The sequence below is a fragment of the Perognathus longimembris genome, chromosome 18 (genome assembly GCF_023159225.1).
Source record: "Perognathus longimembris pacificus isolate PPM17 chromosome 18, ASM2315922v1, whole genome shotgun sequence".
NCBI classification, from domain to species: Eukaryota; Metazoa; Chordata; class Mammalia; order Rodentia; family Heteromyidae; genus Perognathus; species Perognathus longimembris.
Genome location: NC_063178.1, coordinates 51,219,496 through 51,243,964, shown reverse-complemented (window position 1 = coordinate 51,243,964; position 24,469 = coordinate 51,219,496). Strand labels below are relative to the sequence as shown.

The following is a 24,469-nucleotide window of genomic DNA, read 5'->3' as shown; positions in this document are numbered from 1 at the left end:
CTCTTTTTAGGTACAAGAAGTGCTTTAAGATTAAGAATGCTATCCCACTGCATGCCCTATGGATGGCTGAATGTGGGGACAATAAGAAGGGTGGTGATTATTCCATAAAGTCCCTTCTTTTGGGCTGCCCATGGAGAATGTCAAGGCCACCTTCAGGTAAGTCTTATGACTGGCCTCTGAACCTGCAGTGAAATAGCAAAGTAGTGATTCTGAATTCATCACTTAGCTATTCCAGCTCGCACTACCATGACGTACAGTAATCTTGATCATTGTTCATGCTAATGTAAAATAAATTTTCTAGGGTATGAGACACCATCGTACATTTCAGAAAATGCTTTAAAAAAGTGAAACATTCTAGTTTTTCTCATGTTTCCTGTTGTTTAATTGCAAATTTTTCTATGTATTTCTGGATAAAGAATATGCTATTTAGGGCTGGGAATATGGCCTAGTGGAAAGAGTGCTTGCCTTGTATACATGAAGCTCTGGGTTTGATTCCCCAGCACCACATATATAGAAAATGGCCAGAAGTGGTGTTGTGGCTCAAGTGGCAGAGTGCTAGCCTTGAGAAAAAAGAAGCCAGAGACAGTGCTCAGGCCCTGAGTCCAAGGCCCAGGACTTGCAAAAAAAAAAAAGGAGGGGGGGGATATTCTATTTAAAGAACATGTTTCTTCTGTGTGCTTTAATCTGGATGACTATATTTCTTTAAATGTTTGAATAGCACATCCAGCTTTGTTGGTATTATCACAGGGAACTGAATGTAGGGCGGGTGTGAGACTGGCCCATGCTGAGGGGGCTTCCATCACAAGTGGCAGTGATTCTAATCAAATCCACTCCTCTTCTACAGTAGTCTACTTAACATCACAGTAAATCACCATACAGGCTACAGTCCATCAACGCCCCAGTTAACACTAGGGTTGATTTTGTCTGTGTTCACATGGATATCAATGGATTGACAGTATTTTCACCTTTCATGATTTCTTAACATCATGTCTATGAAATGTCACTAAATATTGTCAATCATTTTAATTTGCATTCTACCCAACAAAAGGAAAAATGGTGTTCTTTCTTGCTCAGGTATTAATATTTCACTTTGTGAATGGAGATTTGAAAGCCAATAAATATCCTTAAAATATGCTCACTTAGTTATTATGGTTGTTATTTATCCTGGCTGCAATTCTAATTAACATTCATTCTGTATTTTGTGATACTTTGATTATAATCTCTAAATTTTCCTTCACTTTAAATGATAAATTAACATTCTCTGAAATTATATATCTAGGTCAACAGGCACTAGAGGCTCCATCCTGCAATCCATCTTTTTCAGGAAGCTGAGGATTGCAGTTTGAAGGCAGTCTGAGCAGGATAGTCCAAGAGACACTGATGTCCAATAAACCCCCAGAAGATTCAGAAGTGGAGCTGGGGCTCCTGTAGTACAGCCATAGTCCGACGCACATAAGTTTAGAAACCGTGCACAGACTCTGGGGAAAGTCCCAGGTTTGGCGCAATCTATGTTCTCATGCTGCATGCTCCCAGCACATCTTGCTTTCGGTTGTCTATGAAAGTGTTGGCCCTCCCCTCTAGATAGTCACTCTTGAAACACTGGCTCTGATTCCTTCCTAAATGTCACTGTGCTGGACTCTCTGCTCGCTTCTCAATCCTATCCTCCTTTCCTCCAATGTTATTTCATCTATTCAAATGCATGACTGATCCATGAGTGTTGTCAACAACAAAATATAGATCGAAAACATATTAACTATAAAGACTGATGTGAAAACTCAGTTACTAGCTCTTATTGAATGGCTCAGGTATACCAGCCTGGCAAAAGAGGAAGACCTGGATGATCGCATTCCACTCCAGATTTTCACCAAGGAGGACAAGAACAGTTGACTTGTAAGTGGTTTTTACAGCAGAGAGGACATTTCTAGTTACTTGCTCAGGCTGGAAGGGGGAGAGAGTTTAAAAATTATCAAATGGAAGGAAACATTTTAAGAACAATGATAGGAGGAAAGAAAGAAATTGAGGGATGAGCTCGATTCCACTTAGGTGTTATTTATGAAGGTAAATGTGATAGCAATGTGACTTAGTGCAATTACTATATGCTATTAACAGTTATCTATTTTGGAACAATTCTGTGTCCTTCTCTTTGTAGAATAGCTCCCTTTATTTCAAAATCCCTTTCCAGCCTTCATGCTGAATCTTCCCAGGGGTATTTTGTATTTTTAAATCACTTTAGTGTAAATTGAGAAACTTTCTTGAAAATGCAAGACCTGTTGCTCCCAGCTGGCTCAGGCCTGGAATCATGGCTACACTAGAGTTGAGATCTGATCACTGTAGTTGAAAGCCAGCCAGGGAGGAAAGACCTTGAAATGCTTACCTCTAAATGACCAGCAAAAAAAGCTGAAATTGGAGCTGTGGCTCACGTTGTAGAGTGCTAGACTTGAATGACAATCCTCAGATACAGACCCTGGCTTTGGGTTCAAGCTCCATAAGGTACACAACTTAACTAAGTGAGTTGTGTTTGCATATGTTTTTAACATAAGAAAGGAAGACCAACTGGGCAGGGCAGAAAAGTCCCTTTGAGATTCTTATAGACAATGAAGATCCCCAAATCCAGAAGTGGAGCTATGTCTCAAAGTTAGACCTCTAGCCTTGAGCAAAAAGAACTCAAGGATGGAGTCTAGGACATTGAGTTCAAGCCCCCAAATAAGAACTACATCAAAAATGAAAGAAAGACAATTTAAATAATGTATTATCATTCATACATTTATGTCTTTCATTTATAAAACTGTGTACTAGACAATATGAAACTTTATCCACTGATTTTAGCTAACAAATATAAACAAGCAAATTTTAATATTAAATATATACAATTTGTCACAGTTTTGCCATACAGAAGGTCATTTCTATCATTCAGGGAGGTACTCTTCCTGGAATTAAACTACTTTTTCAAGTTCTTGTTATTTATATGTGGAGTGGTTATCATTAATTTCATACATTTTTGTGAAATTAAAAAGGAAAGGAAAGGTACCAAATATTAAACAGAAAATCAGAATCTTTCCCCCAAAGATTCTTACTTAGAATTTTTCATATAATTGTTTTTTTTTACTTTTTCTAGAAGTGTCAGCATGCATGACAGCATACATATTTTTGAGAGTCTTTACCAAATATCATAGTCCTTCATGCTGAAATTTATATACTTCTGAAAAAAATGGTATTCTTTTATACCTATACTAACTCTTTCCTACTAAACTTAATTTTACTCTGTGTATGTATGTATCTATGTGTAACATATATGTGTACATATATTCATATACATGTTACATTAATAGAATGTGCATAAGCCTATATAATTATACAGAAATATGGGTGGCTATTCATATATACAGAAAACATAACATGCATGTTTACATACATATTTCTATGTATGTACACATAAAATATACAAATGTTTATATACACATAATATACATTTAAGGTATCCATGAATATACACATAATCATTATATATATATATACATATATGTATTCTCTGTGGTGTGTGTGTGTGTGAGAGAGAGAGAGAGAGAGAGAGAGTGTGCGCATGATGGTAGGAATTGAACCCGGGACTCATACACGCTAGTCCAGTATTGCCTGAATCAGCCAAACTCCATGCCGTTTCATATTTTCCAAACACTTAGATTTTCTCAATTGTCCCCCAAAGTGTTCTTGAGTCAGAACAGAAAGCTTCATGTTCAAATATTGCTTTAGAAATTATGCTAAATTATCACGTCCCACTCCTGTTAACATCAGGCCTCAGTTCACCTGAATTCCATGAGTCAGGATACGTTCACCCCATTGCTTGTAATGCCTTCAAGAATATCAACTGATACTTGCCACAATGAGTTACGTACATTGTAGTAGAGTAATAAGGAGTTCACAGTGATGAACAAAACACATCATAAAATGGTACTTTGGTCTTCAGGGGTGCTCTACATAACACAAAATAGTATTGTTCATTCCCTATGGCTGGTAGTGAGTGTCTTGCAAATGATCTGAGCCATTTCATGAGCCTGACTCATGGCTGCAGGGAGAAGAGAGTGGACAGGTCTGGTGTGAAAAGTGCAGACTTCTCTCTGCATGACTCCCTCCAGTACTGACAGGGCTGAGAGATACATCTGTTTGGTCAGCTATGCTTTTTTTTTTGGCCTGGGGCTTGGACTCAGGGCCTGAGCACTGTCCCTGGCTTCTTTTTGCTCAAGGCTAGCACTCTGCCACTTGAGCCACAGCGCCACTTCTGGCCGTTTTCTGTATAAGTGGTGCTGGGGAATTGAACCCAGGGCCTCATGTATACAAGGCAAGCACTCTTGCCACTAGGCCGTATCCCCAGTCCCCAGCTGTGCATTTTTAAATGGCCTTCAGTGAAGTCCAAATTTCCTTACATGAAGGCTGAAGAGGAGCGTGATTACTACTGAAGAGCCAAGTGTCTGCCTATGGATTGATGTTCAGCCCATGGAAAGTCTCCACATCAATGCTCATGGGCCACAAGCAGGTCTTCCCTGAAAATGTCCTTATTTGACCTTGCCTCTTGGAAGACATTGTCACTGAATTTTCAGCTTTGTGTACATTTTTTTTCTCTCATTATTTTCATTGTATTCCTGTGCCTTTTGTCCTCCATATTCTCTGATTTTTATTCAGCTTTGACTTCTGTGGGCTTTTTTCATGTGTCTGAAATGCATTCTCCTGGCTTCATGTTATACAAAGAAATGAAGACACAATTCTACTCAAGGTTTGTGCTATTCACAGGAGTTGCCTTTAAATACTAAGAAACAAATTGTGCTTTGGAGATAAGGAAACTAATTTGGAAATGACTATATAATGATACTATTTGCATTCTTAACATTTTTTTCTCACATGTCTTTCTAGCCAATAACAGTAATAGCAAGAAACTCAGATACAGTGAAGGACATTATCAGCACGTCACTATCAAGACTGGGAATATGTGTAAGTCACCTGTAAGCCGTTTGTAAATTAGAAAGAGATTTCCTGTTGGTGATGAATAGAGATGCACTTCTGCTCACGTGCCTATTGTGTACTGCCTTCATAGCATTGCTGATAGTCATAAGTGATGTTATATTTGTCCCCCTCCCCCACCTCTTGAGTAGTTAGGATTACAGACATGAGCACCAGCGCCCGGCTCCCTTTTGCTTTTAATGTAACTCAGTGGGACAGAATGAGGTAGAAAGGTTTCTGAATGCCAACATGTTTCATTCTTCTTTTTTCATCCCTTGAGCTCTCAATAAAAGTTTGAAAGATACAGTCAGGCACCAGTGACTCACACTTGTAATCCTAGCTACACAGGCAGCTGAGATCTGAGGATCACAGATCAAAGCCAGCCTGGCAGGCAAATCCCAGAGTGTCTTCTCACAGGTATGTGGAGAGAGGAAGGGTGGGCAAATCCAGTCAGAAGATTCAATGCGCGAGCATAACCATGAAACCAGGTAACTCCAGGGGGTGGGTGTGTTTGGGAGGAAAAAGGAAGAATAATGGAAGGGGCTGCATTGATGGAGATGCATTGTACTCATGAATGGCTGTATCAAATTGAAGCCCCTTTGTGCCACTACTGAAGGATCATAGGACTTGGGGGAGTGGGGTAAACCTGTAATAAGTTGATTATCCAATTGAATAGTGAGTGTTTACACGGAGGAAAATCTGTAGCCTCTTTTCAAATTATTCATGGTGTGTCGAGAGCACAAATCTGGGAAATTCTATGTCTAAACATTACATGTGATATCTAGGAAACCCAGAGAAGAGACACAGGAAATTTTTTCACCATTATAGTAGGCACTCAACAAACATGACATTGAGCCAAGTGCTAATGGCTCACTCCTGTAATCCTACTCAGGAGGTGGAAATCTGAGAATGAAAGTGCAAAGCCAGCCCAGGCAGGAAATCTGTGAGATTCTCCCATTAATGAGAAAAAAGTTGGAAATGGAGCTGTGGCTCAAGTGGTAGAGCGTAGACTATAGTGAAAAGAGAGAGAGTTTGGGGCCCTAAATCCAAGTTGCAGTACTGGCACAAGAAAGGAAGGAAGGAAGGAAGGAAGGAAGGAAGGAAGGAAGGAAGGAAGGAAGGAAGGAAGGAAGGAAGGAAGGAAGAAATTAAATAAAGAAATGGAAAAAAGATCAAGGAAGGAGAGAGAGAAGGAAGAAAAGAAAGGAAGGAAGAAGGTGGAACTTGATAGGTGTGTGGAGGGGAGGTTAAAGGAAGGGGGAATACCAATGAAGAGAGCAAGGAAGGAATGCATTCGTAATATTCAATATCTATCTCATGAAACTAGGAAAACTGAGATGATGGGTGGGGTTGGGAGAGGTGACACAGATAGATACTATAACATTCCTCAACTCACATGTTGAAGTGTACCCTCTTTACACACCTAAAGACAATAAAAATATTTTAAAAATAAGTAAGAAAACGGATAAGCAGTAGGTAAATAAATAAGAAAATGAATGAATGATTGTGAGATTCCCTCCTTCTCCTCTTTGATAGGTAGACCCTTACATAACTAAATTCCTACAGACAAGGACCTAAAGGACGCATTATTGCTCACGGCTGTCTTTCACACTCTAGCAATTGTTCTCTCCCATTGTCCATCCTTCCAATAAAATTTAAAAAAAAAATAAAAGAGCAAAGAACTTGAGATTCCCCAAAGCTTCATTAGGCAAAGCCAGAGAGCCATTTAGACCAAGTGAGTCAAGCTCCAACTGCTCCAGTCCCATTTTTTATGGTAAAGTATATCTGACATGAAATACTGACACAATGTTTATTGTGGGTTTTGGTGTTGTTTTTGTTGCCAGTCCTGGGGCTTAGACTCAGGTCCTGAGCACTATCCCTGGCTTCTTTCTGCTCATGGCTAGCACTCTACCTCTTCAGCCTCAGCACCACTTCTGGCTTTTTCTATTTATGTCGTGCTGGAGAATCGAACCCAAGACTTCATGCATGCAAGGTAAGTACTCTGCCACTAAGCCACACTCCCAGTCCCTTTAGTTTTAAACAGTAATTAATGGCTTACAGTAAGAGAGACAGACAGACAGAAGGACAGATATACCGAGAGAGAGAAAGAGAGAGAGAGAGAGAGAGAGAGAGAGAGAGAGAGAGAGAGAGGGAATGTGTGTGTGTCCTAGGGCTCGAAATCACAGCCTGCACACTCTTCTTGAGGTATTTTGCTCAAGGACAGCACTCTGGCACTTAAGACAGAGCTCTAATTCCACCTTTGGCTGTAAGGGCTCAGGATGGCTGCAAACTTAGATCATCATATATAAGTGTCCTGAGTAGTTAGGATTACAGTTATGAGCCAAAGAATTTTTTTAGGTGTGCTCTAATATATGTGTTTCCAAAGAAAAGTTTTCAGTCCACTGGCCTGTGGGTAATGAAATGTATTCTTTTAGGATGGAACTGATGCCATTCACTCAGGTTGAAATAAGATCACTTCATCCTCTGCAGTGACAGCTGGGAAGAAGATACAGGAATGCTGGAGTAAAATGAAGATCTTACAGCACTGGGAAGAAAGCTACATAGGAGGAAACCGAAGTCCGTTCCCACTAACAGGTAGAAAAATACTCAAGAAAAGATGTGAAATAAAATAAAAGTGAGTTATTTCTGGTCCTATAGGAATGGGTGGTTAGGGTAGAGCTCCAGAGAACATACATGTGTATTCACAGAGTTCCATCATCCATTGCCTATCCTGAGACCAAAACAGTAAATGGAAATAAATTGACAATATACTTACAGTTTGTTCAATTTATGCCCATAAGTATCGCTGTTACTATGATCTATTCCCCAATTATAGAGAGGAAAAAACCCAGTAATCATCACATCTCCATCCTTGTGTGCTCTCTGCTTCATTGCAGAAAAGCAGCTAGAGCTATCCAAAGACCTGACAGGGAGGGAAAGTTGGAGAAGAAAGAATGTGAAAGTCAAAGGACACATCCCTGAAGCATCTTCCAACTGAAATCCTGGCTGAAATTGGCCCAAAGTTTCATATATATATGTACATACATATATACATATACATATATACATACATATATTCATATACATATGTATATAGTCATATATCTTGGGATATGTGTATGTGACGTTTTATTAGTATAGAGCTACACTGTAGCTCACATTTCATCAAAACTTCTTGTGATGTCCAAGGAAATGTGGGGCTCTGAATCTGAGACATTGAATTCAGGAGAAAAAGACCAGTTGGAAAACATGTTTACAGATTTTCTTTCTGCATCTCAGGTGCTGTGATATTTTCCAAGACCACAAATAATAAGAGCCTAGGGAAGAAGTTATCTTTGATTATATTTGGTCCAACTTCTGTGTTAAGAAATTATTTGCATGAAAGCCATTTGGGATGATGCAACTGGATTACATCAGAGGATGCCATGTGAGGTGCACAGTGAAATGGACAGAAAAAAAAATCTTTTTAAGTGAGATGACTAACAAAGTTATTAAGGAAGGCATCATCCACACACCCCACCTGTCTATTAACAAACTCAGTGTCCACAACAGCCACAGAACATTGCTGGTTGGTCCAGGAAATAAGAATCCCATGGGAACAGCTCTCAACACATATTCTCATTTACTATTGCCTTATAAGTAATGATGCTGCTTATTGAAGTTTCTGAATAGCATTTGGGTCTAATAAATTTTTACAAGTAGAAAACATAGAGTTGTTTTAGATATTGATTTAGGCATGGCACATTTGCATTCTGAACTCTCTCACACTCACAGAAGTAATTTTTACTAAACATGCTACCATAGATCAAGATATTTTTATGATACTGGTTTGAGAAAATTTGTTAATAGGTGAATTTCTTTTCTATCATAACAGTAAATAAATATTAAAACCTAGTCTTTGTTTTCTACTTGTCAAAATATATTAGACTCAAATTCTATGCAGAGACCTCAATGGTCCTGAAGGACAGAGCTACTTCAGGGCAGTGCACATACTATGTAGAAGGTTGCAGTGGTGGATGCACATTACAATATACTTACCAATGATCATACAATGGGTAGTAGAATATTCTTCCCATTATAAATGAAGGACTGAAGAGCATATGTACTTTAATATAGGAGAGCAAGAAAAAACATTCTAATGAGGTCACTGCTCATCTATTATACTTGTATATCCATTACATTATATAAGATTTTATCACTTAGTTTTTAAGTTCTTAGTAGCACATAGGAACTATCAGAGGATTTATTGATAAATGTTACCTGTACACATGCAATCAACTCCAAGTGGCCTCTATGTATATCCTATATGGAAGGCTGAAGCCTACTTTCATTAGATGGAAAAATTCTTCTGGTACCTGAGTATGTCCATTCAAGATCTGGAGTATGTCCATTAAAGTTCTGGCATCTTATCTTTATACTAGAGGAAGGAGCCTTGCTTTGTTCTGGTTATTTTAAAGATAGTATCTTAATTTTTGCCTAGGCATGCTGGACTGTTATCCACCTATTTAGAGTTCCAATATAATTGACATCATAGTATGCTTGTACCTGGCACCTGGCTTTTTCTGTTGAGAGGAAGGTATCATGGAACTTTTTTTGGCTTGTCTGGAACAATGATACTACCCATTTCAGCCTCCCACATAGCTGAGATGTCAGGCATCTCCAGTTATTGGTCATGATGGGTTCTCATGAATGTTTTCCTCAGAGTTCTTGAAATTTAATCCTCCCAATCTTTACCTTCTAAGTAACTACAGTTATATCACAAGCCACCAGTATGGGGCTATTCACTGGCTCTTAATTGTTAATGTGCTATTAACAATCCTTAAAACACACACACACACACACACACACACACACACACACACACAGAGGAAGGAAGGAAACTTACTTTCATACAATGGATTATGTATTTTGATACTTAAAATCAACTTTGTGAGGCTTTGTGAGACATAGTAATGTTAAGCGCTTATTTATAAATTTTTGTGTGGACGTACTAGTTCTGGTGCTTGAAATCAGGGACTGGGGAAATGTCAGTTTGTTTCGCTTATGTTTGACACTCTTCTAATTGAGCCATAGCTCCACTTCTGGCGTCTTGCTGCTTAACTGGAAGTAAGATTCTTACAGATTTTCCTGCCTGAGCTGGTATAGAACGATAACTTTCATATCTCAGCATCCTGAGTAGACATGATTGCAGATTTTAGAAGGACTTAGAGATACAATTATTTGATTTGTGACGGTAGGGTCCAAAACACAGATGTATTTAATAATAGAACCTCGATTGCTTCATTAATCCTCAAGTGCTGGGAATGTGCTAACATTTATGCTTTTCAAAAGCAAGTGGTAACTTACCCGAGAGAATTCATTTAAATCTAGGGTGCAGACTCCAAACTTATGTAAGAAACCAAGTGTTTGTTTAAAACATCAATCCGATTACTTGATTATTTGGTAATTACCAAGCCATGGTTCAGGCAGAAATGCTGGAGGAACATTCTTTGATGTGTCATGATTTTGGGAACCAAGCCAAAATTCATTTGCAACAGATAATGCAATTTGAAACAAATTGAAGGATTGATGCCCACCCTATTTTCACAGGAACATACAGACACCAGGCAAAACTTCAGGTATATGTGAACTTGCTTTGGTATGCAGGCAGGGCAGATCACCCAAGGTCAGCTGTAAACAATCCAATGTTGGCCCAAGGAAAAGCCACCTAAACCTAGTGGGCTTTCAATAACCTCTGCTATTGATCAGTCCCCATATAAGCCTGGTCCCAAATTCACCCCCTTGCACAACCTAAAATCCTGTGGGAAGGTCTGTGCCCCTAGTTGGTCTTCAATAAACAGTTTTTGCCTGTTGATCATCAAGCCTGGCATATTCTTTTTCCTTTCTCCTCCATTTCCCTAAAAAAGTGACTAAAATGATGACAGCAACTTTTGAGCTACTAAAAAGCTTTTCTCAGTCTTCTGGAATCTCTTCTGAAGATGTGTAAATTTTTGAGGGGGTGAGGTCTTGTAAAAAATGGTTGGTACATTACCCAACATTTATTTTTACTGGGCTAGATAATTGTCTGATCTTGTCCCAAATCTAGAGAGAAGAGAGCTAAATTATGAATTCAATTCAATGAAATATTTTAGCTGTCAACATTAGTCAAGGGAATTTTGATAATAATTTTTTTTGTGTGAGGAATGAATCCATTTCTTCAAAGTAGATTGAACCATGTCTGTTGCAAAAGGCTGTGTTGACCTACAGATTTATATTCACTTTCTACCTATCACAAATGAGGGAAAGCATACGATCTGTGTTTCTCTGGTCCTGGCTTACTTTACTTCGTGCAATTTTCTAAAGTCTTTCCATTTCCTTACCCATGGTGCAATTTCATTCTTTCTGATGGATGATTAAATTTCATTGTGTATATATTCCTCAATTTTTAATCAATTCATCCACTGAGGGGTTTCTGTTCCCATATGTTGGTGTGGTGAATAGTGCTATGATGAACATTGTTGTGCTTATGGCCTTAATATATCTCGGTTTATGTTCTATTGGGTAAATTTCCAGGAGTGGGACGTTGAGTCATAGGGAAGAATCTCTGCTTAGTCTTTGAGGAATCTCCATACTGCTTTCCAGAGTGGCTGAAAAAGTTTACATTCCCCACTAGCAGTGTATTCCAGTCCCTTTTGACTGAACCCTTACAAACATTTATTATTGTTAGTCTTGTTGATAATATTCATTGTAACTGGGAAGAGGTGGAACCTCAGTGTTGTTTTGATTTACATTTCCTTTATGCTTAGAGATAGTAAGCATTTCTTCATGTGTCTGTTGTTCATTTTTACTTATTCTATTGAGAAGTCTCTATGTCATTATCCCATTTATTAATTGGGTTGTCATGTCTTTGAGGGTTTTAGTTTTGACAGTAAACTTTTCTTTGGCTTAAGTATATTCTGCACAAAGTTTTGCAAAAGGAAGAAACCACATGCTTCAGGCAGAAAAGAGCTTATTGGGGGGGGGGGGGCGGGAGGGAAGCAAACTATCGACCAGCAGAAGATGGAAGTGTGAAGCAACACAAGGAAGGATAATGAGAAAACTAAGGAGGGGACTCTTGTTGAGCTGTATTATATAGGGAAAGGCAGGCAGCAGGACCACAGGGATGTGATCTCAAGCCTGGGAAACCTATCACTTTTTCAAGGAAGGTGTGACCAGGGTGGATCAGTAAATGACCTCAGCACATTTCAAAGAAACCTCAGAGCCTAGAATCCTTTGCTGACTCACAGTCAGGTGATTACTGGTTTTAGACAGGTGAAGAGGAAGGGGAAGATCTTTTTTCAATCTGTGGGCTTTCTGTTTATCTTGTGAGCTATGTCCTTTGCCCTGCAGAAGCTCTGCAGTTTGATGCAGTCTCATTTGTCCATCCTTTCTTTGATTTGTAGCACTTCAGCTATTATATAGGAAAACTATGAATACTCGCTAGTTTTTAATGAAAAAATTAACTAGCATAGTTTAAAATCTCCATTCGGCATGACCATCTCAGAAGTGGAAGCAGAATTTACATGCACCTTAGAGGAGAGGAGTCAAATGCTGAGTAGTAATTGAGGGTCCAGTGACCAACCATGTTAAACAAAACCAGAAATACTGAGATGAGAAATACACCCACTGTCTACAGCTATCCAGCCCTGAACATGATCTCTGAAGCTAAGCAGCTAGTTAAAACTTGAATGAGAAAAATACACCCACCCTTTCAAGCACTTGGAGTCTGATGGGGGGATTTGAGCAACAGGTAAACAAGCAATTTCAGCACTGGAGCTCTCCACATACAATGAAAGTCATCATAGAATGGCAGGATTTACTCCCTAGGAATTGACAAGGAAAACTTCATAAAAATAAATTGCTCCCGAGAGAGGTCTTTAAAGAACAAGATGACATTTGCTAGAAGAAGGGACAGAAAGACAGACGCTACCTCTAAAGTATGTTTGATATTTCAGAAACCCACAATACCCAGAAGAGAAAACGAAATGGCTGAAGCCAGTTCCTAAGAGTCCTTTGACACACAAGTGCTTCTCAAACTCGACCATACACACAAATCATCTTGGGACCTTGTGAAACTGCAAGTTAGGATTAAATGGGCTTGAGCTAGGCTCTCAGAGAGTCTTCATTTCCAAAAGCTTTTAGGTAGCTCTGAAAATCCTCTGGAGTTACAGAATCTGCATGCTATATTTTCAGAACTTAAACCTTTTCATGTAGGTGATGGGCCACCATCTTGTGAGTTGTTGCTTTTTGTTTGTTTGTTTGTTTCTAGTCTGAGTAACTAGAATTCAAGAAGCTTGACATAGGCTATAAGAGAATTTCTACCACCCAGGAGAGAATGGCAAGTGCCTAAACTGAGGACACTGAAGATAAAGAGAAGAGGATGTATTTAGCAATGTTAAAAAGGTGAAACTGATTTGGTATTCAATGAAAGTCCAGATAAGGGGGAAACAACGGGAGATCATAGTATATTAAATAGCTAAGCAACTTTTACTCCCACAATTATGATATGATCTGAGGATATTATTTGGTATTTATAACACTTTGCTATGATATCTTGTGCCACATTTCAAACTATAAAGTATGACTTTCAAAATTAAAACGAGGAAGGGGAAGAGGCTGTTCTCCCAGAAAGAACTAACATTCTGAGTATTAACCCCTTGTCTAACATATAGCTGGTAAGCATATTCGGCCATTATTGGTTTTCTATTTAGCTTGTTAACTATACCCTACAAATCTATAAGTAAATATGTTGGGTGGTATGCAAGTGGTTACAAATAAATTAACTGAAGTATAATTGACTCTATAGAGAGCTGAAACAGTATAATTTGTTTATAAGACAAAGCCCAACAAAGTAAGCACCAGGAAATGGGTACTTCCAATGGGTATGAGGTATGACTGAGGAGAAAGGGGTAGAAGAATGAAGGGATAAGGGAGGAGAATGCAGTCAAGAATTCCTTGAATATGTTTAAAAATTAAGAAAAGTATCAGAAAGGGTGTGTTAAAGGGTGTAAGATCCACCAGCAGGGGGCTCCATGCAGATGCCCCCACCTCTTCAAGTCTTTGCCCAGTACCTACATTTCCTAGCTGACACATCAGGAAACAGTTACATCCCCCTTCTCTTGGGTCACATTCAATCCACCTGGCCAACCCTTCTGCATTTCCTTACGTAATCCTGCTCAACATGAGTCACCTCCCTTTCCATTTTCTCTTTTTCCTTTTCTATCTTACTCTCTCTTGCTCTTTTTCTCTCCTTTTCGTTCTTCCCATCTTTCTCCCTACACCTACATCATGTGCTGGCTGACAGCTTGCTCTCCTCCAATAAACTCCTTTCTTCCTGAAACACGTGGTGGGTTTCCTTTCTGGCAAACCTTACATCTGGCACCAAAACCTAGGAGGGGCAGAGCCAGGAGTCACTCTACTCTCTCTTCTGTTCTGAGGATTAATTCACCTCCGTGACTGCTCCTCCTTGGAACAAACTGCCAAAAGCTGAAGGACCTCATTTCAGACATCTTGCTTTTACTATTGCTGGCTACACATCTGCCACGCCATGTCTCTATGTCTGGTGAGTGACTCCCAGCTACTGGTCCTCTGTTTGTCTGACAATGCCAGAGGGACCCCTTATGTCTTTTTGGCCAGTCTGTTCTCATTCCAGGGATGTATGAATCAAGAATTTGAATCTATGTCCTTGTAGCCCCCCTCTACTTCCTTTTGGTCTCTCTGTCTATGTCCTTCTGGACCCCTGCCTACATACATTTAGACCATACTCTATGTCCTTTTTGGACTCTTATGTATGCACCAGGCTACTCCTCGTGAGTCAAAATCAGTCTTAGTTTCATGACACAACATTTTGTCATGTGCCAGCAAGACTGCAAAGGTGAAGGCTGGGTTCCAGGGGACCCCCTCCCGCCCCTGCACACACACTCTAGGTTCCCTCTCAAAGGATAGCCATTCTGGGTTTGATCTAGTCCAAAAACAGAAGGAAAAATGTGCAGTTTTAGAGGAATAACTCTTACAAGTATTTGTGGTCTATTCTTAGTAAGTTACAGCTCTGCCTCATGAGATTTCTTCCAGGCTTCATTCAAGGACTGGTGGACAGAAACTCTCAAGTTCCCTGTGACATTGCCCAATGACTTGACCCCATTTATACTCAGAGTACCTCAGGTGACCTTATGCCATGCCTCATGCCCTGTGTCTCCTGACTCCAGGACTCCCTAGTAACCATGGAATTCATTTTAGGTCTCTGTTGGAACTGACTTGGTTTGTTGGAATTGTTTTTCTGCTCTTTCTAAGTTTTACTCCTTTCTTTACTCCATTTTCTTGCTGTGTTAAATGTAGTCAAGGGGCTGCAGTTCATTGTGACAAAAGCTTATCTGAAGTTGCCACCTTTCCAATATTGACTCCCAATTCGACCTCTCAAATGTGGCTTCTCTGTTTCTTATGATAGAGTTACCTTACAATAAATGAAGTGTCCCCAGTTTTAAAGAAAAACTTCATTTACCGTCACCTTTGTCCGACTACAGTTTGACTGCTAGATTGACACAAACTTGAGCATAAACCACCAGTAGGAAATTAAAAGATAAAAAAGGAAAACTATTCCATACAGAAAGCCAAGGTAATTTTAGTTTTATTTATGCAAGTTGTTCAAAACTGTAGTCAAATCTAGAGTTTGGGGATATGTACTACTCTGGGTTACTTGCTACAAGTTTGAGTGCCTTGCTTACCTTATGACTCATTGAAGTGGGTACTAATCCTTTGTATGTCAGCTTTTCTTTGTCTTATTGTAAACAATTTCAACTCCAGAATGTCACCTCTACAATTGACTATAATATTTGCACAACATTGACAAGATGTCTTAAGAATCCTCACTTATCTCAATTTTCTTACTCAGACTTGATAACTTGCTCTCCTTCCAAATGGACAAAATGCACTTTCACTTCTACACAATGGATAGTTGGGAATTTATGTTGTGACTAGTGTTAATTGCTTGCTTCTAAATGGGTACATAGTGTTTTACTTATCAACAGTAATCCATTTTTATTGATGAAGTTACTAAAATTAAGAAGAAAGATAAACTATGAACTTTAATAGAAACAAATATTTAGGCCATCCTATGAAAAAAAAATACTAACAATTTAGAAATAGTGGCTAAGCAGTATGCCTTTGGAAAGGAACATGAACATGATATGGGATATTACTTGGGCCAATAATTCTAATTTAAAAGTAAAGCAATACACATGCATTGTTAGCATATAATCCCTCATGAAGGAGAAAGGAAATGTAATTGTACTCATAAATTGACATGTTCAATTGGAAACCAGTATAAAAGTATGTAAAGATAATAATGAACATTTAGTAAGGAATGCATATTTCAGAAGAAAAAAGTGTGCATTGAACCATAGGAAAGAGTATTATGGTATGCCATTATGTGATCAATTGTCTTATATAGTCATGTATTCCTTTTTTTTCAATTTTTATTGGGTTTAAGTTATTACATACATTTCACAGTATACATTTTAACATTCAAAATGATGAAAATTGTCATTCTACTCTACATAGCTTATGGAGTCTATGATCTTTAACAATACAATAACTTTCTCCATTTCAGATGATATGTATAGTATGTTTCTTTTGTTTAGCACTATCCCTTCCCTCCTTCACTCATTCCTTCCTTCTTAATGCTACTCCTCAGTTGCTTAGTTCCTTTTCTTATGTGTCCAATTGTGGGGCACGCCCGCGCCTGCGTGTCCCCGCCTCAGGGTCACGTGGGGTGATTATGAAGAACCAGAAAGGCGGTTCTAAGCTGGTCCCGCCTCCCAGGCTTGGGACCACATGTGGCCAAGATGGCACCTGGAGGTGAACCCAGAGGCGGTCCTGTGGGCTGTGATGTAGAATTAGGCCGCCTCTTAGTATTGGTCCCTCGGCCCTCCACCCTTGACGGAGAGTTCAGGCCGCCCCTCATAGTCCCTAACTAGGTGTGTTACACCCCTCCCCTTCCTGCCGCTCTCTGACCCTTTTAAGAGTGTGACTCCGCCCAATAAAGTGAGACCATGCTTGATACTCTGTCTGATTGTCCTCCGGTGAAAGGGTGGCTGGGTGTGGGCAGTCTGTCGACTCTTCACCTTTTCTTGGCTCGCATCAGTCTGGGTGCGCTTCCCTGCCTCTCCCACTGGCCAGGAGAGTGCTGAGGGCGAAGGACCCCAACATCCAATGTAATGATGCTCACCTATGCTATGTTATTATTGTTGTAATTATTGTTACTATTCTCATACACTTTCCACTCCTTCTGTGTCCTCTTTGCTTTTTACTGTGTTTTGATATCTTGAGACCTGTTTACTTTGTTCTATATCTTTGAAGTTTCATTATAACATCCGCACATCAGGGAAACCAATATGCCATTTGCTCTCTGTACTTGGCTTGTCTCACTCAGCATGATTTGTTGTAGTTCCATCCACTCTCCAGAAAATGATATTATTTTGTCTATTCTAATGGCAGGGTAAAATTCCATTGTACATAGGTACCACATTTTTTTAAACCATTCATGTGTAGTGGGACATCTGGGTTGTTTCCATATCCTGGCTATTGTGAATAGTGCAGCAAGGAACAGGAAGGTGCAGGTGTCCTTGTCATATCCTGTTGTTCAGGATAGATACCTAGGAGTGGTATGGCTTGGTCTTAGGGTATGTCTAGGTTTGTTTTGTTGAGGAACCTCCAGACTGCTTTTCATAGTGGTTGTACTAGTTTGCATTCCCATCATCAGTGTACTAGGGTTCCTCTTTTCCCACATATCCAACAGCGTTGGCTGTTGTCTGAATTCAGAATATAGGCCATTCTTACTGGGGTAAGGTGATATCACAGGGTTGTTTTATTTGCATTTCTTTATTCCAGGGATGTTGAGCATTTCATCATGTGTTTCTTTGCCATTCTTATTTCTTCTTCTGTGAAGTGTCTATTTAGTTCCTTTGCCCATTTACTGATTGGATTGTAAGGTTTTGGAGAGGTTAGTTTCTTTCGCTTTCTGTAGATGATGGCTATTAGGCCTTTGTCTGTTGCCTTGCTGGTAAATATCCTTTCCCAGTTGTTTGGCTCTCTTTCTAGTTTAGTAGCAATGTATTTATATGTGCAGAAAATTTTATTTTACTATAGTCCTATTTGTTGAGTCCCTCTCCAATCTGTTGTGCCCCTGGACTCTGTTCAGGAAGTTCCTGTCCGTGCCTATAAGTTCTAGCTTTTCTTCTACTCTGTCTTGTAGTATTTTCAGAGTTTCAGGTATAACTTTGAGGTCTTTAATCCATTTTGAGTTGATCTTAGTGCTCGGTGACAAGGTTGGGTCCACTTTCAGTTTTCTGCATATGGCTGCCCCATTCTTCCAGCACCAACAGTTAAAGAGGCTATGTTTTTTCCATTGTAGGTTTTTGGCTTCTTTGTCAAAAATCAGTTGACTGTGGTTTTATTTCTGTCTTCCAATCTATTCCATTGGTCTTCAGGTCTATTTTTGTCAATACCAAGCCGTTTCTGTTATTATGGCTCTGTAGTTGCACTTAGAATCTGGGATTGTTATATCATCTGCATTGCTCCTTTTGCTTAGAACTGCTTTGGCTATTCTGGGTCTTCTGTTGCTCCATATGAATTTTGGATTGCTTTCTATAAATCAGTGAAGGATGTCATTGGGATTTTGGTGGGGATTGCGCTGAATTTGTATATAATTTTTGGCAATATGGCCATTTTTACAATATTGATTCTGCCTATCCGTGAGCAGGGAATGTCTTTACATTTCCTGGCGTATTTATTGATTTCTCCCTTTAAATTTCGTTTGTTTTCATTGAATAGGTCCTTTACATCTTTGGTTAGATTAATTCTTAGATATTTTATTCTTCTTGAGGTTACTGCAAATAGAGTTGTCCTCCTGATTTCCCTTGTATGCTGTTAGCATACAGAAAGGCTAGTGGGTTAATTTTTTTGTGTGTGGGGGGGCTTAATTTTGTATCCTGCTAATTTTCTGCATTGTTTTTTAGTTCTAGGAGTTTTGGAGTTGACTTTTGGGGGCCATTCAAGTATAAGATCATGTCATCTGCAAATAGATATAGCTTCATTTCTTCTTTCCCTATGTGGATACTTTAATGCCTTTTTCTTGCCTTACTGCTCTGGCTAAGGATTCCAGAACTATGATGAAGAGCAATGGAGAAACTGGGTATCATTGTCTTGTTCCTGATCTTAGGGAAATGGTTTTATCTTTGCCCATTTAGTATAATTTTAGCTGTTGGTCTGTCATACATGGCCTTTATTGTTTGAAAGAATGTTTCTTTTATTTCTATTTTCTCCAGAGCTTTAAAAGGAATGGGTAATGTATTCTGCCAAACGTTTTTTCAGCATTAACTGAGATAATCATGTGGTTCTTGACCTTGGCTCTATTGATGTGATTATTATATTTATAGATTTTCTGTATGTTAAACCATCCTTGCGTCTGTGGAACGAAGCCTATTTGGTTATCGTGTATGATTTTTTATTTTTTTTTCTAGATTTTGTTGGCTAATTTTTTATTGAAGAGTTTTGTATCTGTGTATCTTTGTATATTTGTATCTCATTAGAGATTGGTCTGTATTTTTTTTCTTTGTTGGATCGTTGCCTGGTTTAGGGATGAGTATGATATTGGTTTCATAGACTGAGTTTGGTACAACTACCTCTGCTTAAATTTCACAAAAGATCTTGAGGAGCATGAGTAGTAATTCTTCTTAAATGTCTTGCAGAATTTCGTGGTGAACCCATCAGAGCCTGGGATTTTCCTTATTGGAAGCCTTTGATTGCTTCCTCTATCTCTTTGTATGTTATTGGTTATTTAGTTTATTTATATCTTCTTGGTTAAGTTTGGGTAATTTGTATTTCTCAAGAAATGCATCCATTTCTGCTAAGTTTTCCTTCTTCAGTGAGTATAGGTTTGGAAAATACTTCCTTATGATCCTTTTGATGTCCTAGTTGTTTGTTGTGATTTAACCTGTGGCATCTCTAATCTTATTGATTTGAGTTTCTTCTCTTTTTCTTTTCATTAATCTTGCTAGAGGTCTGTGAATTTTACTCTTCAAAAACCAGCTTTTTATTTCATTAATTTTATGTACAGGCCTTTTAATTTCTATGTTATTTATTTCTGCCCTAAACTTTGTTATCTCTCTCTCTCTCTCTCTCTCTTTCATAGCTTTAGGTTTAATTTTTTTCCTGTTTTTCTAACAGTTTTAGGTGCATTATGAAGTTATTGTCTTGAGCTGCTTCTGTTTCCTTGATGTGTGCATTTAGGGCTATGAACTTGCCCCTCAGTACTGCTTTTGCTGTGTCCCAGAGGTTCCTTTGTGATATATTTTCATTTTGTTGAATTGTAGGAACTCTCTAATTTCTTCTTTAATTTGTTCTGTGACCCAGGTCTTGTTCAGTAGTGTGCTGTTCAGCCGCCAGGTATTTGAATAATGTCTGCTGTATGTTTTGTAGTTAAGAACCAGTTTGATTCCACTGTGATCAGATACAATATTCACAAGGAATTATGTCAATTATGTTGTATTTGCTTTAGTTCTTGGTGTGAACTATGATATGATCTATTTTGGAGAATGTTCCGTGGGTATCTGGGAAGAATTTGTATTGGGTTGTTGTTGGGTGAAATACTCTGTATTTCTGTTAGTTCCATTTGGGTTATGGAATCATGTAGAAACTGGACTTCTTTGCTTACCCTCTGTTTGGTTGACCTGTCATTTGGTGATAGTGGCATATTGAATTCTACCATTACTTTTATATTTGTGTCTATCTTGCTTTATAGTCCTGATAGTATTTGTATTAAGTATTTAGGTCCTTCATTATTTGATGAGTATAAATGGATGATTGTGATAATTACTTCTTGTATTTTTCCATGCATTTATATGATGTGCCTTTTTTTGTCTTTTTGAATTGATTTTATTGAGAAATCATGCTTCTCTGAGATCAAAATGGCTTTCACTGCTTTTTTGCTGGGTGCATTTACTTGGAAGACTTTTTTTCATCCCTTTGCTCAAAATTTGTCTCTCTTTGGCTATAAAAGGAGTCTCTTGAAGACAGCAGATTGATGGGTCCTATTTTCTGATCCACTCAGGTTCTTTTAATTTTGATCAGAGAATTGAGCCCATTAATGTTTATAGCTATTATAAAGAGGTACACTATATTACCTCTAATTCTTTTCCCTTTCTTCTTCTCCTCTTTTTTCTTCCCTTCTTTCTTTTATGTCTGCTTACTAAATTGATCCCTTAGTGACTTTTATCTGGTGTGATCCCTTGTTGATTGTTTTCCTCTAGTGGTGGTCCTCCTCTTAATATTATTGCAGGGCTGGCTTCTTTTTCATTTATTCTCTTAATTTTTCTTTGCTATGGAAAGTTTTGGGTTCTCCAACAAATGTAAATTCTAGCTTCGCTGAGTATATTGGTCTGACTTGGCTGTTATTCTTTTTCAGGACTTGGATAGTTCTTTCCAGGCTTTTCTTGCATTGATGATTTGTGTGGAAAGGTACACAGTGATTATGATCTTCTTTCCATTGTAGTATAGCTCATTCTTTCACTTTGTTGCATTTAAAAGTAGCTCTTTACTACTCTGGTTTAATGTTTTTATTTTGCTGTGTCTGGAGGTTTTTCTTCTAGGACCTTGTCCACCAGGTGTTCTGAATGCTTCTGTTATGTTGGTGATAATTTCTCTTTTCAGATTGGGTAAGTTTTCTGCTACAATTTTATTAAGTAAGTGATGCATTCTTCTATTCTGGAATTCCTACCCCTCATCAATTCTAATTATATGTAGGTTATATTTCTTGGGTTTGTCTGTAGCTTCTTGGACTTTTCTTTGGCACATGTGGAGTGATTTTTCCTTTTCTATTACTTTCTTTTCCATCTTCTCTATTTTTTTTTTTTTTGGCCAGTCCTGGGCCTTGGACTCAGGGCCTGAGCACTGTCCCTGGCTTCTTCCCGCTCAAGGCTAGCACTCTGCCACTTGAGCCACAGCACCGCTTCTGGCCGTTTTCTGTATATGTGGTGCTGGGGAATCGAACCTAGGGCCTCGTGTATCCGAGGCAGGCACTCTTGCCACTAGGCTATATCCCCAGCCCCCATCTTCTCTATTTTATCTTTATCTCCTGATGTTCTATGTTCCATCTCATCATTCTGTTACCCATGGCTTCCACTGTGGTCTGCATTGATCAAATGGAACTGTCCATGTTATCTGTTTTGGTTTACAAACCATTAGTTTTACCTTGTAACAAGGTAATTGTCGTGTCTATTTTTGTCTGTACTTTTTTTTTTTTTTTTTTTGGCCAGTCCTGGGCCTTGGACTCAGGGCCTGAGCACTGTCCCTGGCTTCTTCCCGCTCAAGGCTAGCACTCTGCCACTTGAGCCACAGCGCCGCTTCTGGCCATTTTCTGTATATGTGGTGCTGGGGAATCGAACCTAGGGCCTCGTGTATCCGAGGCAGGCACTCTTGCCACTAGGCTATATCCCCAGCCCCTGTACTTCTTTTTTGAAGTTCTGATATTCTCTTAAGATTTCTTCTTTATGGTTGTAGTCATGTATTTCTTAAGCACTGTATTTAACATAATCCAGGCTGTTAAATCATGAACAATGCATCTCTTTTGGTTGTTTTTTGTCAGTCGTGGGACTTAAACTTTGTGCCAGGGTGCAGTCCCTGAGAATTTCAGCTTCAGGCTAGTGCTCTACCACTTGAGCCACAGCTACACTTCGAAATAATGCACCTCTTGTACAATTAAAATATTAGAAATACAGTATTTACTTGTTATCAACAGATGTAACATCAATTGATAACACACAAGGAAAAAATTCATAGACAGATAAAATGTAAATAATTTTTATATATAATATTTTTAAAGAGATTGAGCAGGAATAAGTTGAAAGGTATATCCACCAGAGGCAAGCCACCTAACATGAATCTTTACTTTCCTCATCTACTGCTTCATAAAGCCAATAGCTTGTGATATATAATTGGATATTTTTTGTGGCATATAATATTTATTCTTGAAATTCCAAATTGATATAAGGGAAGCAAAGAGGGAGGAGGAAGAAGAAAAGGACTGAAAGGAAAGAGTGGGGTGGGAATGGAATCAGAGATGATGAGGGAGGCTGATCCAACGGAACAGATTAAAGAATGTAGAAAGTCGCTGATATGTGTATAGAAATACAACTATTAAGCAAAATACACTCAATTGGGAATATGAAAACATGGAACATTTTAAAGAGGAAAATATAAATAAATTGTAATTGAGAAGTAAGGAAATGTACAGGAAGGATGATAATATACTTTAAAATTTAGAAGAATACCCGCAAATCCAGCCATACAGGAAGCCAAGGTCTGGTGATTTTGGTTTAAAGCCAATCTGGGAAGGAATGTAAAGAGAACCTTACTTCCATTTAACCACCAGAGAGGCAAAAGTAGAGCTGTGCCTCAAGGGATAAAGGTCTATTCTTGAGAAAAAAATAACCCACAGGGACAGTACTTGGTTTTAGGTTAAGGACACAAGACTGGCAATAAAAAAGAAATTTTAAGGAAGTGATTCGTAAGCACAATTTGAAAATGAGTATCAGTGAAAATACTGGTAGAAATGAATGCATACACAGAGACTACATGGACTGAACCAAAAATACATAGAATGAAATTTAAAATTAAATGGCTCTGATACAACTTGTGATTGTACCATTACTAGAGAAATAAGTGTCACTTGTTCATTGAATTGATTCCAACAAAATAAAGTAATATCTTATGGGAGAAAGGAATGCAGATTGTCTCAACCTTGTATAGATTTGATTGTATATGTAAGTTTTATGTTAAGAAGAACTATTTCTCTCAGTGTGTATTTTGTCCCTAATTCTGTGCAGAACATTTCTATCTGGTCTCAACAAAATGATATAGCACTTGGGGGCAAAGATGCATCCCAAGAACCCTGCACTGCAAGCTAAGGTGGAGAAGATCTCAACAGCCACTATGACCTTCTCCTTGGTACTGTGATAGGCAGGTAGGAAGGTGAGCCACACACTACAGAACACCAGCATGCTGAATGTCAGGAACTTGGCTTCATTGAAGGTGTTAGGCAGGTTCCTGGCTAGGAAAGACACAGTGAAGCTGGGAAGGGCTAGGAAGACCTGGTACCCCAAGACACAGTAGAAAGCAATGAGGGAGCCCTTGTTCACAGGATGAGGATGTTTCCATATTCTGAGTGTAAATCTTTGTCAGTGAAGGGAAGTAAAGTCCCTAGTCAGAGTACACAGAGTGTCCTCTGGATCCAAGTCCAGATGGGAATGATGAAGTTAGGAGCCCCTGACACCAGCAGTCACTTCATCCTTCTCCCTTGGAAATTGACCTTGAAGGCCAGAACCACAGTTACTGTTTTGGCCAAGATAGAAGAAACAGCTACAGTGAATGCAACTCCAAATGTGGTTCCTTTCAGAATGCAGGTGACTGT

The 24,469-nt window shown here is 38.8% G+C and overlaps 1 pseudogene; it reads right to left on the bottom strand.

Moving 5' to 3' along the window:
• Nucleotides 1-24,469, bottom strand: part of LOC125367059 — a 101,034-nt pseudogene that overhangs the window by 48,718 nt on the left and 27,847 nt on the right.